Source organism: Prionailurus bengalensis, chromosome B4 (assembly GCF_016509475.1).
Source record: "Prionailurus bengalensis isolate Pbe53 chromosome B4, Fcat_Pben_1.1_paternal_pri, whole genome shotgun sequence".
Lineage (NCBI taxonomy): Eukaryota > Metazoa > Chordata > Mammalia > Carnivora > Felidae > Prionailurus > Prionailurus bengalensis.
The window spans coordinates 139970953-139985482 of NC_057358.1; the positions used below are offsets into that span (position 1 = coordinate 139970953).

A 14530-nucleotide genomic window follows, 5' to 3' on the forward strand; every position below is an offset into this window, starting at 1 on the left:
TTAAAAAAAAATTTGATTTTGAAGCCATTATTATTATTTTTTTTTGAGAGAGAGAGATTGAGAATCTTAAGCAGGCTCCACACTCAGCTCGGAGGCTGACGTGTGTCTCGATCCCAAGACCCTGGGATCATGACCTGAGCCACAATCAAGAGTCAGACACTCAACTGACTGAGTCACCCAGGCGCCCAAAGCTATTAAATATTTAAATAATTCTTAAAGATTAAATTCAAGAGAAAATAAAACTACGGTAATTTGAAACAACCTGCAATAAACTGTATTCCAAGTTGATGGCACACACAAGAGAGAAATAATCATTATAATTGACTTTAAATTCGGTATTTTGATGGTACCCCCCCAGAGGAGCGTATCCTAAGTATAAATGAACGGCGGTCAGGAGTCATGTTGTTAGAAGCTATATTGTCACTTTGAGGGTGTCTTGGAGTCAAGATTTCTGGAACCACCAAAAACAGGAGCCAGTGTAACACAAAGGAAGTTACAGGAAACCCAGCCATCTTGAATCCGAATTGGAAACGGTATAAACCAATATTTTTTTTTCTCTTGAAGGATACATCTTACCTGCATTTCCTGGCTTCGTCCAGTAAAATTGTCCAGAAGCATGGATGGCTAAGGTCATGGTGGACCGACAGACTTGGATTATGTTCTGCAGACACTATTTGCCTCTGGAAGGAATCGGGGCTGAAAGATAGCTAAGTGGTTTTCAGGCAAGAACCTTGCAAACGATCCTGGGGAATGTGGTTCTACCAGGAATGGAAGATGCTGCCCTGACCCCCGTGGCGGAGTGAAAGGGACGCGGGCATGAGGGAGACTGGTTTTGCATCAAAGAGAATGTGACAGGCATTGATTGAAAGTCTTTCATAATTTCATAAGCGTTCTCAAAAACAAAATAAAACCATGGAGGTTGCTAAGATACCCAGTCATCCCTCTGAAAATTGATGAGAAAAGGGGAGGAGGAATCAAAATTGACCTTCTTTTTCCTTCCAGGGTAACTAAGGGGCTGATTAAAAAAAAAGTCTTTCTAGAACTCTGCCAGGCTATAAATTCAGAAAGAATGACAGAATTACACAGTCGCTGTTTTGCAATCCCCAGTGAACTGGTGGGTGTAGGGGACAGTCACCAGCAGATGCTCCTGCCGTCCTCCAGCAGGTGATGGGGACAGTTAGGACGGATGGGCCGGGCCCACAGCATGCCGTGCACTCATCATCCTGACAACCAGAGTTTTGGGGGCTCCGGGTGGTGAACCGAAATGGAATCCATCCTCCAGATCACTTGAAATAACACAAAAAGGAAGTGGTTGGCCAAATTGAAAGAGTCTTCAGGTCCCGGGAGCTCAACAAGCACCCCAGCCCACACCCCCAAAAGGGAGGAGGGACACTCACAGTGAAATGAGACTCAAGAGACATAATAGCCACATGCTTGTGTCAACTGGCCTTGAGTCGAGCAAAGCCCGTCTAAAAAGACCCTTAGAGACAGTCGGAGACAGTCAATCACAGAGTTGAAATTCACATCGGGGACACGGCAGTCCTGGTTGTTTTCACAGACCGTGACTTCCCCCTGGGTACGATGTGAATTTAATCTGAAGGAAATCTGCTGAGGAAGCTGGTGTCTCCCAAGGGCTGACGCGGTGGCTTCACCGGCATGACGAGCGAATGAATGAGTGGGGAGACGGACGAGTAGCCACCCTGAGGAGCCTGAGCGGCCATGACGGGAGGGTCGGTCCCCACACTTCCGGGGCGCTCACCCCATGGGGCTCGTTGGAGGCTCAGGGGAACTCTGACCAGACCCCCAGAAGGTCCTGACGCCTCCCAGAGCAGACTTCTCTACTGGAAACAGAACCGTCCACAGTGAGGACGGGAACCCAGGCCTGGCTTCCAAGGCTCGTTAGAAAGCAGAGTTCACGATGACCAGAGGCACCTTCTGGTTTCTGCTCTGCATCTCCGTGCACTACCCCATGCGGGGCACTGACCACGGGAGAGAGACGTCGGAGAGGAGGAGAGGCTGAGTTTGGGGAACAGAACCTCTCACTCACAGGGCACGCGGGACTGGAATATGCCAGGGACAGACCGCGGAGGTCCTGCAGGAGCATAGGCAGCATCCCTGCGGGTGAGGCGAGCGGCCAGGGCTGCGAGTTCAGGGACCCCACCGGCAGGACAGACGGGGCGGGCTTCCATCAAGAGGGACGCCTGTCTTTTTCCCGGAGGCAAACGCTTCCCACCCAACAGCCTCTGCCAGGTGGGGATTTGAGATTTGGTGAGCGTTGATTCCTTTTCTCAGCCCCTGGAGGGGCAGGCAGGCTTTCTGCTTCCAGGGACAGTCAGCAACTGGGCCGACGAGGGACAGGGCCAGCGGCAGCTGGCGAGAGGTGACAGATAGCAGGTGGCACTCAGTGTCACACGGGCTTGTGGGCGCTCCCCGCTCTGCTGAGGCCTGCTCTGTGTGCTCCTAGGATCCGGCCGGGGATCTGGAATCCGTCCTGCAGCAGCGAGTGTGGGTGGTTTGTGATGAGAACATTTCACGGAGGACAAAGTCGGCCCCGAGAATATGGCCGGGACTTGTAGGAGGGCACAGCTCGTGACCCGCCGTCCCGCCTGCATCTCCCGGGCCCTCCCACGGCCCCAGGGTGGCCGGTTATGTTTGCTCGCTCTCATCCGTGCCAGAGAGGGGGGTGGAATGCCCCAGCTGTGTCCCCCTGCTGTGACGGGAAGGCAGGGTATTCTGCCCGGCAGAGGGGGCCGGACTGGCCTAGAGGAGCCGGCTCCCTGTCCAGAGCTGCAAGGGGGCTTCTGGCCCTGCTTCATGCATCTGCTGGAGCCCCCCTGCCTGCCCATCAGAACTGTGTCCCCGTAGGTGTGGCCTCGCCTGGGCCAGCTTCATGCAGGGGTGGGGGTGGGGTCCAAGCGCCCCACACCTACCCCGCCCACCCTGTTCGGCTTCTTTATTCCAAGTGTCACGGCCTCCATTGGCCACGAACCAGGCATGTCCCAGACCCCGGACCCAGGGCCTCTGAAGTCTTCCGGATGAATCCGCATTGGTCCTCCGACTCGACTGCAGCCCTTGCTGGACCTGGGATTACTTCAAAATAAGACCAAACAGGCAGTGACCTGAGCCGAGCACCGTCCTGGGAGTCTGTGAGGGAAACCGAGGACCCAGGGTGACCTTCACGGGTGCATGTGAAGTCGGGAGCAGGGCGCAGTCAACGTGTTCTGGGAGCATCAGGAAGGGTCCGGAACAGGTCTCATTTGCGTGGACTCCTGGAGAGCGGGAGCCAGAGACACACGAGGTGAATAGAGACACTGGATTCCCAGGAGCCTGGAGTTCAAACCCCGACTGTTTCTGCCCAGAAGGGGCAGAATCCCAGGGACTCCTGTGCCCTACTCCTTGATGATATGAGCTCAGTGCGGTGAGCAGGGCGGGGGGGGGGGGGGGGAGATTTCCCCTTTGTATTAATGCAGCACAAAGTGCCTGCTAGAGCCAGGCGCCCCCGGGGTGATAGGGCTGTGAGCGAGGGGCCGCCCGCCGGGACCACAGCCACCACGTCCTTTCCTGCCTTTTAAGTAATGGGGGGAAACAACTCGCCCCCAAACCAGCAAATCGATGCAAACTAAAATAAAAGTTGGTTTTAATATATGCAGGGGCAGAACCGCGGAACACCGATGACATCGAAAGGAAGGCGGGGAAGGAGGACTCTTACATGTTGGTGGACACGTCACCCGGAAAATGCTGTCGGCGAGCACTTTCACGGCGCACAAATACGCGAGAGGTGGAGACCGGCACGGTGGGGAATCCGTCCCGCGGAACCCGGTGCTCGCAGGGGAGCGTGTCCGCACGCTGGTCTTAACGGAACCTGTTGGGGAGAGAAAGAGGGACGGTGGCCAGAAGCCGGCGGGTCTGGGACCTGCGGGCGCGTCTGCATCTGCGGGGGGCGGGGGGGAGGTGGAGAGCTCAACAGGCTTGTTTTGATGCTGCTTCCCTTCAAAAAAAAAAATAAAAAAGGTGTGTGTGTTAATATGTGAATAGAAAAACCAAATGCACATCTAGCTGTTAACAATGATTACTTCCAGGAATGTGTTTAGGGTGGGGTGTGAAGTTCTGTGTTTTCTGGGTGTTTTTAAATCCACCGTTACCACCTTTTTAAAAAAGAGAGAAAACCCTTCCACGCTAAGGTAAACTCTGTCTGCTGACTCCCGTAATCGGGGTTGTCTAATTTGCTTACGGAGTGAGCTCCCGGAGAACAGCTGACACTCTGAGCCCTGCTCTGCGTGCCAGGGGCGCCCCGGGCCCTTGACAGGTCTGCTCTGCTGTCGCCTGGTCCCCGGGGCGGCCCCACCACCATCCCCGCTCCCCGAATGGGAGCACTGGGGAGCAGATGGCAGGGAGCTTCCCAGGCCCCCACAGCTGGTGAGGGTGCAGCTGGGATCTGAGCACTGAACTCCTGCCCAGCCCCCCTCCCGGGGACGCTCCCAAGACCCCCCACTTTCCCAGCTGCAGGCCACGTCTCCTCCAGGAGCCTGTCCCAGCCCCCCACACCCCAGGACTTGCTGCAGGGTCTCCGTGGAGGGTCCCTTTCCCTCTGGGTTTTAATCCTGTGCAAGGAGGAGTCAAACTGGGCTGAATCTTTCTTAACAAAACCCGGTGACTTCAGACTGCAGAGCTCCCCGAGGCCAGCTGTCCTGGTCCCCGACCTGAAGGCCACCAGTGCCTGTGAAGGGCCACCCTGCCCCTCCCTGCAGCGCAGACAGCCGAGGGCCAGGCCCCCAGAGCAGCCTCATGGGATGCCCAGCAAAAATCCACCATGCAGGGGTGTGTGTGTGTGTGTGTGTGTGTGCAGGTCCACGCGTGTGTGGGTCCACACATGCCGGCTCAGTTTTACATTCGGAACAGGCTCCAAGATGGGCCACAGGGGGCATTGCTGAACCTAAGTGCAGCACCCGCCTGTCCCCAGTTAGTCTTCGGGGACATTTCAACTAGCTCTAATGATAACAAGGTGACTAATTCCCTCTTCCGAGCAGTGAGAGTCCCTCCAATTACTATGTTCCCAGAGAAAAATTAAAACCCAAATTGAAATTTTCTTTCCCTTGTAAATAAAGCCCAAAGAAATGAAACCCCCCCACCCCCGGTTCTCTCTTTCCGGGTTCTGATTCCACTCGGTGGAACCATGAGTGGCTGTGCCAGCTGGACAGAGGTCCCCAGAGCTCCCGCAACCACGTCCCAGGCTCCTGCAACCATGGACGCTGCTCTGGCGACACCCAGGGTCCCCTCAGCCCCAGCCACACGGTCAGGACTCGGGGCAGAGCCCGCCCAGCCCCCAGCCCTGCCGCCAGCCCCCCGGCCCTTCCCCAGGACTCAGGGCCGCTCCAGGCGTGTGGGGACAGAGGCCTGCCGTCCTCACTCTGCCCTCTCTTCCCTCCAGCTGCTGAACGTGCCCCTTGGGTGACCGTCCCTCCCCGTCTCCTTCCTCGCTCAGCTGACCTGGATGTCGCCTTGAAGCCCAGACTCCTTCTCAGGTTGGGTCTGATCTGGCATAACTGACTCTCCCTCCCCCTCCCCACCTCCTCCCCCCTCCCCCTTCTCCTCCTCCTCCCATCCTGGTGTTTCCTGGACCCCCCAAGATGGTGTGCACAAGCAGACTGTGGGAGCCCGTGAGGACATGCCTGCCTGGGGCCAGTGGGGGAGCTTGATCTGCCCTTCGGTGTCAGACCGAACTTTCGCCTTCCAGAGACATTGGAGAGAGCCCTCCCAGCCTCCTCCCTGCGCACCCCACTTCTCACAATGCAAGACTTGCCAAAACATGGCAGGGATACCCAGGGTCCGCTCTCCCCGCTGGCCCCCCAGGACCACAGGTGATCTGCCCTGACCCCCCCCCACCCCCAGGCCGACCTCAGCGGGGCAGGTCCCTGGAAAGACGCCCACGTTCAGGCTGTCCCCCTCCCTTGGAGAAACGTAGTAACCCAGCCTGCGACCTCCGAACAGACCTCATTCTCTGAACCTGATTTGGGGACGGGGCTGGCGCTGTCATCCTGACCCCATGTCTGTCTGTCATTTGGATCCTGACTCAGAGAGGGGCGGGGACCCACCTGTCTCACCCGATGCACATTCGTTCCCCTTTTACGTGTCCTGAGCAAACTTGACTTCAGCTCCGAGGAAAGAATCCCAGAGGCTGATGGCAAAGTCGTCCGAGAAGCCGGCGGCCGCCCCCCCCCAGCCCCGCCCGCCTCTGCTGTCCCATCTGTGAAATGGGGGCTTGACGGGCACCCCCAGTGGCTCCATCTGCCGAGAGGAAGCCCTCTGGGGCGCCCGACAGATGGCCCGCCTGCCTCTGCCTTCTCGGCTCGCGGCCCCAGGAGGCATCTCACGCCATGGTTAACAGCTCTTGTCAGAACGTCTGTCCTCAAACCCAGCCAAGAATCCTTCTCCCTGTCACGTCTCCCGGCACCTCTCCTGCTGGGCCCCAGGGGACGCTGGGGGCTCCGGGGAGCCCTTCCTCAACGGGCTGACCTCTCCCATCCGACCCGGCCCTGGTCACTCTGCCCTGCACGCCTTCCTCTAGTCAGCGTCCCCCGCAGGGCGGTGTGACCCCCGGGCCGGGCGGGGGCTGTGCAGACGGGGGACGCCCCCCTTCCCTCCCCGGGCCCGGGCCCGGCCCTGCCGTGGGGATGGGGTCGCGGCTGGGCCGCTGCAGAACCCGCCCATCTGCCGGGCCCTTCCCTCCCGTGTCTCCCGCGTCGGCTCGAGCACTCGTGGTTGTGGTTTTTGGGTTTTTTTTCTAACCGGCGAGCAGGACTTCGCACTTAACCTTGCTAAATTCCATCTTGTCCACAGTCCATTGTTCCAGCCTGTCAAGAAGCTTTTTGTGCCCAGGGCATTTCTTCCAGCACGCTAGCCGTCCTCTGAGCTTTGATCTGCAAATTTGACAAGCAGAGCCCTGTGATGCCTCCATCCAAGTCATTGACGGAGACGCTGGACGACGGGGCCGGGCGAGGACGGGGCGGGTCACCGGAGGCCCCCCTCCGCCTTGACATCGATCCAGCAATCAATACGTGCGGGCACCTCCTCCTGGCGGCAGCCGCCTCGCGTGCGGCCCGGGGCGAGCGAGCGAGAGTGTGCCCAGCCTGGCTCCCAGCCTCCAAGTCCCGACAGGTGCGTCTTCCTTCGCGCCTGCCCCGACGACCCTCCTGCGGTCTGTCGTCCTCGCCGGCCACCGCCTCTGCGCTTTGTCCTGGCGGCTCCCTCCGCCAGCGAGGGTCCCCATCGCCCCCCTCGCCCCCCACACACAGCTCCACGGGGCCAGAAGCACGCCATCCCGGCACTTGGAACGGCAAGCAGCCCCGGGGTCGCCTAGGTGGCCAGCGTCACACTCAGGTCCCTCAGACCAGGGCCACCTTGCCGGGTCCCCGTAGGTCCCTTGCCCTCCGCCGAGGGCTCAGCTTGGCTTGGAAGCTGTGGAGACATCTGTCACCCTCCCTGTGACCTCTGGTCGCGTCTGGCCACCCCGCTAGGCGGGAAGCTGGGAGGAGGCCAGGCGCTTCCTCGTCAGCAGCATCCTGAGGAACAGGTGCGGTGTGAGTCACAGGGTCCAGCCCCCACCTCCCGCTGTCAGGTAGGTGAAGGCACAGAGCAAGAAGGTGGGGCCCTGGGCCCCAAGGAAGGGCCACCGTGGACCATAAGGTCCCTCCAAAGCCACCACTGGCCCCTGAGATGCTGAGGTCGGCTTCTCAGCTGCCTCAGGGGCCTGATAACCGGCCTCCCCTTCTCTGTGCACCCACAGTCCTGCGTCAAGTGCTGTGGGCAGCTCCCAGCGCCTCTGCCGGCCTGAGCCGGCCCCACCATCTGGCTAAGTGGCGGTGACCGGCTTGTTCCTGCAGAGTCCCCATTCAGGCCCAGTCAACCGGACAGACCCTGAGTTTTGGTCAGAATCAGACAGTACGCGGAGGGACGGACGCTCAGCCGACCTGACCCGAGGCTGAGCGGACCAGCCAGGACCAGCGTCCCCCTGCTCAGCACTGGGGACAGGACAGAGATGGCCCAGGGACGCCCAGGACGCAGGGCACCACAACCCTGCCCTCCCAAGGCTCAGACCAGCGCAGATGGTCCCAGGGGCTCTCACTGGAGCCTGTTCCCAGAGAACGAGGGGCGTAGCTGGAACCTGACCTTGGTCAGCCACCCTGAGTCCTCAGTGACCGGCGTGCCCCGGGGGTGGCCGGCAGCCCCTCCAGGTGAGAGGCATGTGTCACCTGCGGTCCCCCTTGAGGTGTCCCTCTTCCCCTTCCGCATGCCTTCTGCACTGTTCAAGGACACAGCACACACTTAAGTGTCCCCTGTACCGGGGACGGGGGACCCGGAAACCACACGCACACAGTGCAGGGCAGGGAGGGGCCGCTGCTCACGCCCCCGTGGCTGGAGCTCAGGGCAGAGCCAGACCTGCCGTGCGTGAGGGTCCCTCACAGGATGCCACCTCCCTGCCCCTCTTGCTGGCCACGGGCTCGGCAAACCCTTCCTCTTGTCCCCACTCAGGGTAAGAGTCATCATTCTACCCAAGATTCCACCCAGGAGGCCCGGCCTCAGGAGCCCCCCGCTGTCCTGGCCTCTGGTGCACATCCCCCTCCCCCGCCCCGCACCTCCGTCCACACCGGCCCCACGGCTCCAAGGGCACTCACCCTCACGTCCCTGGCTCTTGCTCTGGCTGCTTCCGGCTCCGCCCCCCCCCCAGCCCCCGGCCCCCCGCACTGCCCCAGGACCCTGCTCGCCGGTCACGGCACAAAGTGCCACTCATCACCCTCCGTAGGGCTTGTCGCTGTGCTGTTTGCCCCCTTCTCTGTGCTTTTCTGTCTGTCTGTCCCCGCGGTCCATGAGAACTGGGGACGTTTCAGCCTGGCTTACGCTCCACTGCCAGCCTCAAGAGCACAGAGCGGGCCCTCTGGAAAGCCTGTGGAAGAACAGATTGGTCTCACCCCTGAGTACAGGAATAGCCGTCAGGAGCGCCGCTCATGCCTGTAGTGTCTGTCGAAGTGGCAAATCCCATTCGTCCATTTGGAATCTGACCTACTTGGTGAGATTCACAAGGCATCCGGCTTTCACATCACATCAGCGGGGACGCTGACACTCCGTGCCTGGGATGCTCTGCCCTGCCTCCCCCTCCAGCGTCCTTGCTCGCCCAGGGGCTTCTTGGTATCTGGCTCATCGCAGTTGTGTTTTCTTTTAGTTTTTTAAATTATTTTTTTAATGTTTATTTTTGAGAAAGAGAGACAGAGCGTGAGTAGGGGAAAGGCAGAGAGGGAAGGAGACACAGGATCCGAAGCGGGCTCCAGGCTCCGAGCTGTCAGCACAGAGCCCGACGCGGGGCTCGAACCCACGGACCGTGAGATCATGACCTGAGCCGGAGTCGGACGCTTAACCGACTGAGGCCCCCAGGAGCCCCTGGTTCATCGCTGTTAACGCAGAATCTCACCCAATCCTAAGACCCTCTGCCTCTCCAGACCGGCTCCGGAGAGTACTGGCGTCCCCACGGCGTCACCTCCCGGAGCGGATCCCAGATCTGCCCAGTGACCTGCTCTGCCCTCATATCCCTACGTATCCACCTGTATAAGCTCGTCCCCCCTGAACGGCCCGTGTCCTTGCAGGTGTGCTCAGCACCCAGCGGCCACACAGCTTTGCTTTCCAATGGCAGGGAGTTGTTCCCAGAGGCGGCATTCAAAGCTACAGACATCTGCTGCCTTCTCCTCCAGCCCAGGAGACAGAGCCGTTCATTGATCGGTCTTTCACTTTTCCCACACTCTAACCAGACTGGGGCTAAGCCACCTCATTCCCGGATGATCCAAATCCCTCCCAAGTCTGTTCTGCTCCCACAGATCCCGATTTGGGTTCTGCGTTCATCCAGCCACGGCGAAACTCGCACGGTCCACCCCCTCTGGGGAGAGCTGGCAGGGAGGCACTTCCGGGGTGACGGGGGACCGACCTCTGAAAATCCACTCCTCCACCAAAGCAATGAGAACACAGGGAAAATTAGTCGAAATCAACCTTTCCAGACTGTATGTTAAACAAAGCCTTGCGGTAACTCACGAAGGAGGCGCTCAGCAAAAATGGCCGAGTCTCCGTCATGACGGGTGAACTTTGCGGCCTTTCGACTTGTACGCCCCGGCCTCCCCCTCCCTGCCTCCGTGGCAGCCTTGGACCCCACAGCACGGCTATCGTGTCGTATTAGTCAGCGTCCTCCAGAGAAACAGCTCCAGCAAGACCTGCGGGGCACGCACACGCATCCTTCCTATTATAGGTTTCCCTGGATATAAAATATACAGAAATATGTTTACTGTAAGAAACTGACTCTCGTGGTTTTGGAGGCGGAGACGTCCCAGGGTCTGCCGTCTACAAGCTGGAGGCCCAGGAGGGCCGGTGCTGGTGCCCTGGCCAAGTCCAGCGTCCTGAGAACAGGGAGAGCTCACGATGCACATTCAGAAGGCCAGCGGCCCTCTGACCCGAGACTGGCCGATGTTTCAGTTCGAGACCGAAAGCAGGAAAAGACGAGTGTCCAGCTGAACCTGTGAATTCTCCTAACTCAGTCTTTTTGTTCCATTCAGTCAGGTCTTCGACTGATTAGACAGGGCCCACCCCAGGAGGGAGAGGAATGTCCTTGACTAAATCTACCAATTCAGATGTTCGTCTCACCGAGAAACACCCTCACAGCTACAGCAGAACAGTGTTTGGCCATATGCGTAGGCACCCCATTGGCCGTTCGAGCTGACACATAGAACCCCCCACCACGCATGGTACAGGTCAGTGGCCACAGATCCGTGGTGGGTGTGAAAACCAGCCCGGCAGCCATTCAGGGACAAGATGCGTTTGGGGCTCCCCACAAGGCTCCAGAGCTGTAGGACTATCGCTAGCTGACCCGTCTGGAAACTACCGACTCAAAGGGCTTGTCTTTATTTGACCTGACTCAGAACTCATTCTGTGCAAACAAGCTATAGACCCAGGGTGTTCGTCAAAAACAATCAGTAGCAATTGCTTAACTTTGAGCTGCTTGAGGCAGTGACACCAGTCGGAGGAAACAGAAACTGGCTAAAAAGCTTACAAGGGAAATTGGGGGGAATGAGATGTCCAAAGTAGTGGCCCAGAAAACGAAATATCCCCCAGGGCTCCAGAAGACCACTCACGCACACGGGGCTGCGCGCATGCCCAGAAAAGACCCGAGGAGGACGCATCTCTCACCGTGGCTGACCTTGAGGCTCTGCGCGAGCGGGAGGCAAAGGCTAAGGCCACCTTGTCACGTGCCTGCCAAGAACTGGACCCCGAAGATACACAGAGCCCCATCAGCAAAGGCTGGGAGCCACGTCGGGGGAAGGTACTTAAGGAAATCCGCGTCCGGTCGCTAGGTGACCACTGAACTAATCAGTGGCCACACACAGCAAGGAACACAAATCTATAGGTTTGTGAGGGACGATCTGCCTTCCAGAGTTGTTACATTGTATTTTTTTTAATGAACAGATTTCACCAAAAAATATATGAGACGCACAAAGAAACAGAAGCATATGGTCGATCCGCGGGGCAGGGGGAAGGGGGCTTGTAGCAGTTGACAGAAACTCTCCCTGGGGAACCCAGACATTGGGTTTACTAGGCAGAGACTTTAAATCAGCTATCATAAATAAAACAGATGCAGACATCATAAGAAAAGAAAGCTACAGATCAATATTCCTTATGAATATAGGAGCAAATGCCCTCCATAAAACCCCCGCAAACCTAATCTGGTGACATATAAAAAGGATTATATGCCACGACCACTTGGGATTCCAACGTTAGTTAAACATCGCCAGATCAATCAGTGTAATACATCGCATCAATAGAATAAAGGACAAAAACGCATGGCATTTCAGTACACGAAGAAAAGGCATTTGACAAATTCCAGCACACTTCCACGACAAATTGCACGTGAGAAACCAGGAATAACAAGAAACTCTCTCATTCTGATAAAAGACGTAAACAGAAGTCTCACAGCTAGCATCATATTTAAGGGCAGAACAGTGCTTTCACTGTAACGTCAGGAGCGAGACGTGGATGTCTGCTCTTACGACCCCTCTCCAACATTTTCCTGGAGGTCCTAGTCAGGGCACCTGGGCAAGAGAAAGCGACAGAAAGCATCCACGGAATAGAAAAAGTAAAACTATCTATCCTCAGGTAACACGATCATGCCTGTAGAAAATCCTAAGAAACTCACACACACAAACACACACTCAACAACTATTAAAACAAATGAAAAGAGGCACCCGGCTGGCTCAGTCCGTGGAGCATGGGACTCTTGATCTCGGGGTCGTGAGTTTGAACCCCACGTTGAGTGTAGAGATTGCTAACCAAAAAACTTAAGTAACAACAACAACAACAACAAAACCTAATGAACACATTCAGCAAAGTTGCAGGTACCTGACCAACATATAAAAATAAATTGTTTTCCATATACTGACAACAAACAATCCAAAAAGCCGCATTTTAAAAGCAAATCCATTTGCAATAGCATGAGACCGAATAAAATATTTGCAATGTATTTAACAAAGAAATTCAATGCTTGTGCATGGAAAGTCACAAAACACTGTTGAAAGAAATTAAGAAACCCTAAGTGAGAAAATAGTCCGTATTCACAGATCAGGATGCTTATTATTGTTAAGATGGCATCATTCCCCGAATGGATCTAGAGATTTAACATAAACTCTATCAAAATCCCAAATGCCTTTTTTTTTTGTAGAAACTTACACGCCAATCCTTAAAATTCATTTGGATATTGTGACAAATAAGTCCAAGGACCCACTCAGAGGAGGGACACGGAGACTCAGGGCACAGTGAAGCCAGGCTTTAATCAACGTTCTTGCAAGAGTAGGTCTGAGGGACAGGCGACCTTGGGGCAGTTACAACCATTTATCTCCTAGCGTGAAGTGCCCCCCACCCTGTTCCTCATTGGCTGAGCACCTCAGAGGTTACAGCCTTACTCGGAGGTCGCCTCTGCCCACGGAAGGCACAAAGCAGTCTGGTTGGAACAAATGTACATTCCTGAGGCGACGCAGAGAATTTCAGCCCCCCTTTGTTCTGGGCGCATGCTCCTTGCAAAGCCTGTGAAAATAAGCCCATGAAACAGGGGAAGGAGAACCAGGAAGGAAGTGTCTAAGGGTTTGGGACTCCCTCTTGGAGGGGGGGTTTGTGCATATTTCCAACAGGTTGTAAACCTACTGTTAACCAGACAGCACAGTTTTTCTTTGGTATTTCTGGAAATGAATCATCTCCCTTGCTTCTCACAGACACACAAGGAATCTGGAATACCCAAAACAATCCTGAAAAAGAAGAAGAAAGTGGCTGGCGTTACATTTCTCAAATTTGAAATTTACCACCAAGCCACAGGAAATCGGTGTAGTGCGGCACCAGTATGAAGATAGAGATTCAGGTCTTTGCAGCGGAACTAAGAATCCAGACACAAACCTTGGCGATTATGGTCAACTGATTTTTGACGAAGGTGCCAAGACCATTGGCTAGGGAGGGAATGGTCCTTTGGATAAAGAGAGCAGTAAGACGAAACACACACCCGCAAGTGATGATGTTGGGCTCCTCCCTTCATGCTGTGTATGCAATTAACTCAGCACGCACCCTGGGGTAGAACTCTCACAAGATGGTAAATGTTTGCCGAGCTAGAACTGTAACACTCGTAGGAGAAAACAGGAGTAAACCTTTGTGATCTTGGTGTAAGCAATTCTGTCTTCAATATCACACCAGAGGGGGTTTCATCAAAAACCCAAACTTTTGTGGTTCAAAAGAATGTTGTCGGGGCACCTGGGTGGCTCAGTCAGTGAAGCGTCCGACTTCAGCTCAGGTCACGAACTCACGGTTCATGAGTTCGAGCCCTGCGTCGGGCTTTGTGCTGACGGCTCAGAGCCTGGAGGCTGCTTCGGATTCTGTGTCTCCGTCTGTTTTTGCGCCTCCCCTGCTCGTGCTCCCTCTCTCTCTCAAAAGTAAACATTAAAAGAATGTCATCAACTTAATAAATGGGAGGGAGAATGTTTGCATTCAGAACATGTGAACAACTCTTACAACCGAACAATAAAAATACAAATGGATCAGCCTACAAGTGGACGAGGGACTTGAGTAGACACTTCTTCCCGGAAGCTGCACAAACAGTGGACGACACAGAGAAGGATGCTCCACGCCGCTAGTCAGGACAGACAGGCAGGTCCAGAGTACTTCCCCCCTGCCCGGTTGGCCAAATTGAAAACAGGCAGACCACACCAAGTGCTGGTGGGCATGTGGGGAAATCGGGATCCTTGTACGTGGCTGAGGGGGCTTCCAAATGGTAATGTCACCCAGGACAGACTTTGGCTAGTGCCCAACATATTAAACACGGCTACCTGTGACTCAGCAATTCCACTCCTTGGAAAATGCCCCCTGAAAATGAAAACAAGTCCACATAACCAGCTGTGCACGAATGTTCGCAGCCACATTATTCCATCAGCCAGGAAGTGGAAATCCAGGAAATGTCCATCAACTG

General features: G+C 55.9%; 1 long non-coding RNA gene across 1 annotated transcript; it reads right to left on the reverse strand.

The window, feature by feature from the left end:
* Positions 1-255: 255 nt before the first annotated feature.
* On the reverse strand, positions 256-4249 carry LOC122472957. Its single transcript, XR_006294567.1, has 2 exons — positions 3729-4249; positions 256-3269 (listed from the first exon to the last, which is right to left on the reverse strand). It is a non-coding gene; the product is annotated as an uncharacterized LOC122472957 (long non-coding RNA).
* Between the last annotated feature and the right edge of the window lie 10281 nt (positions 4250-14530).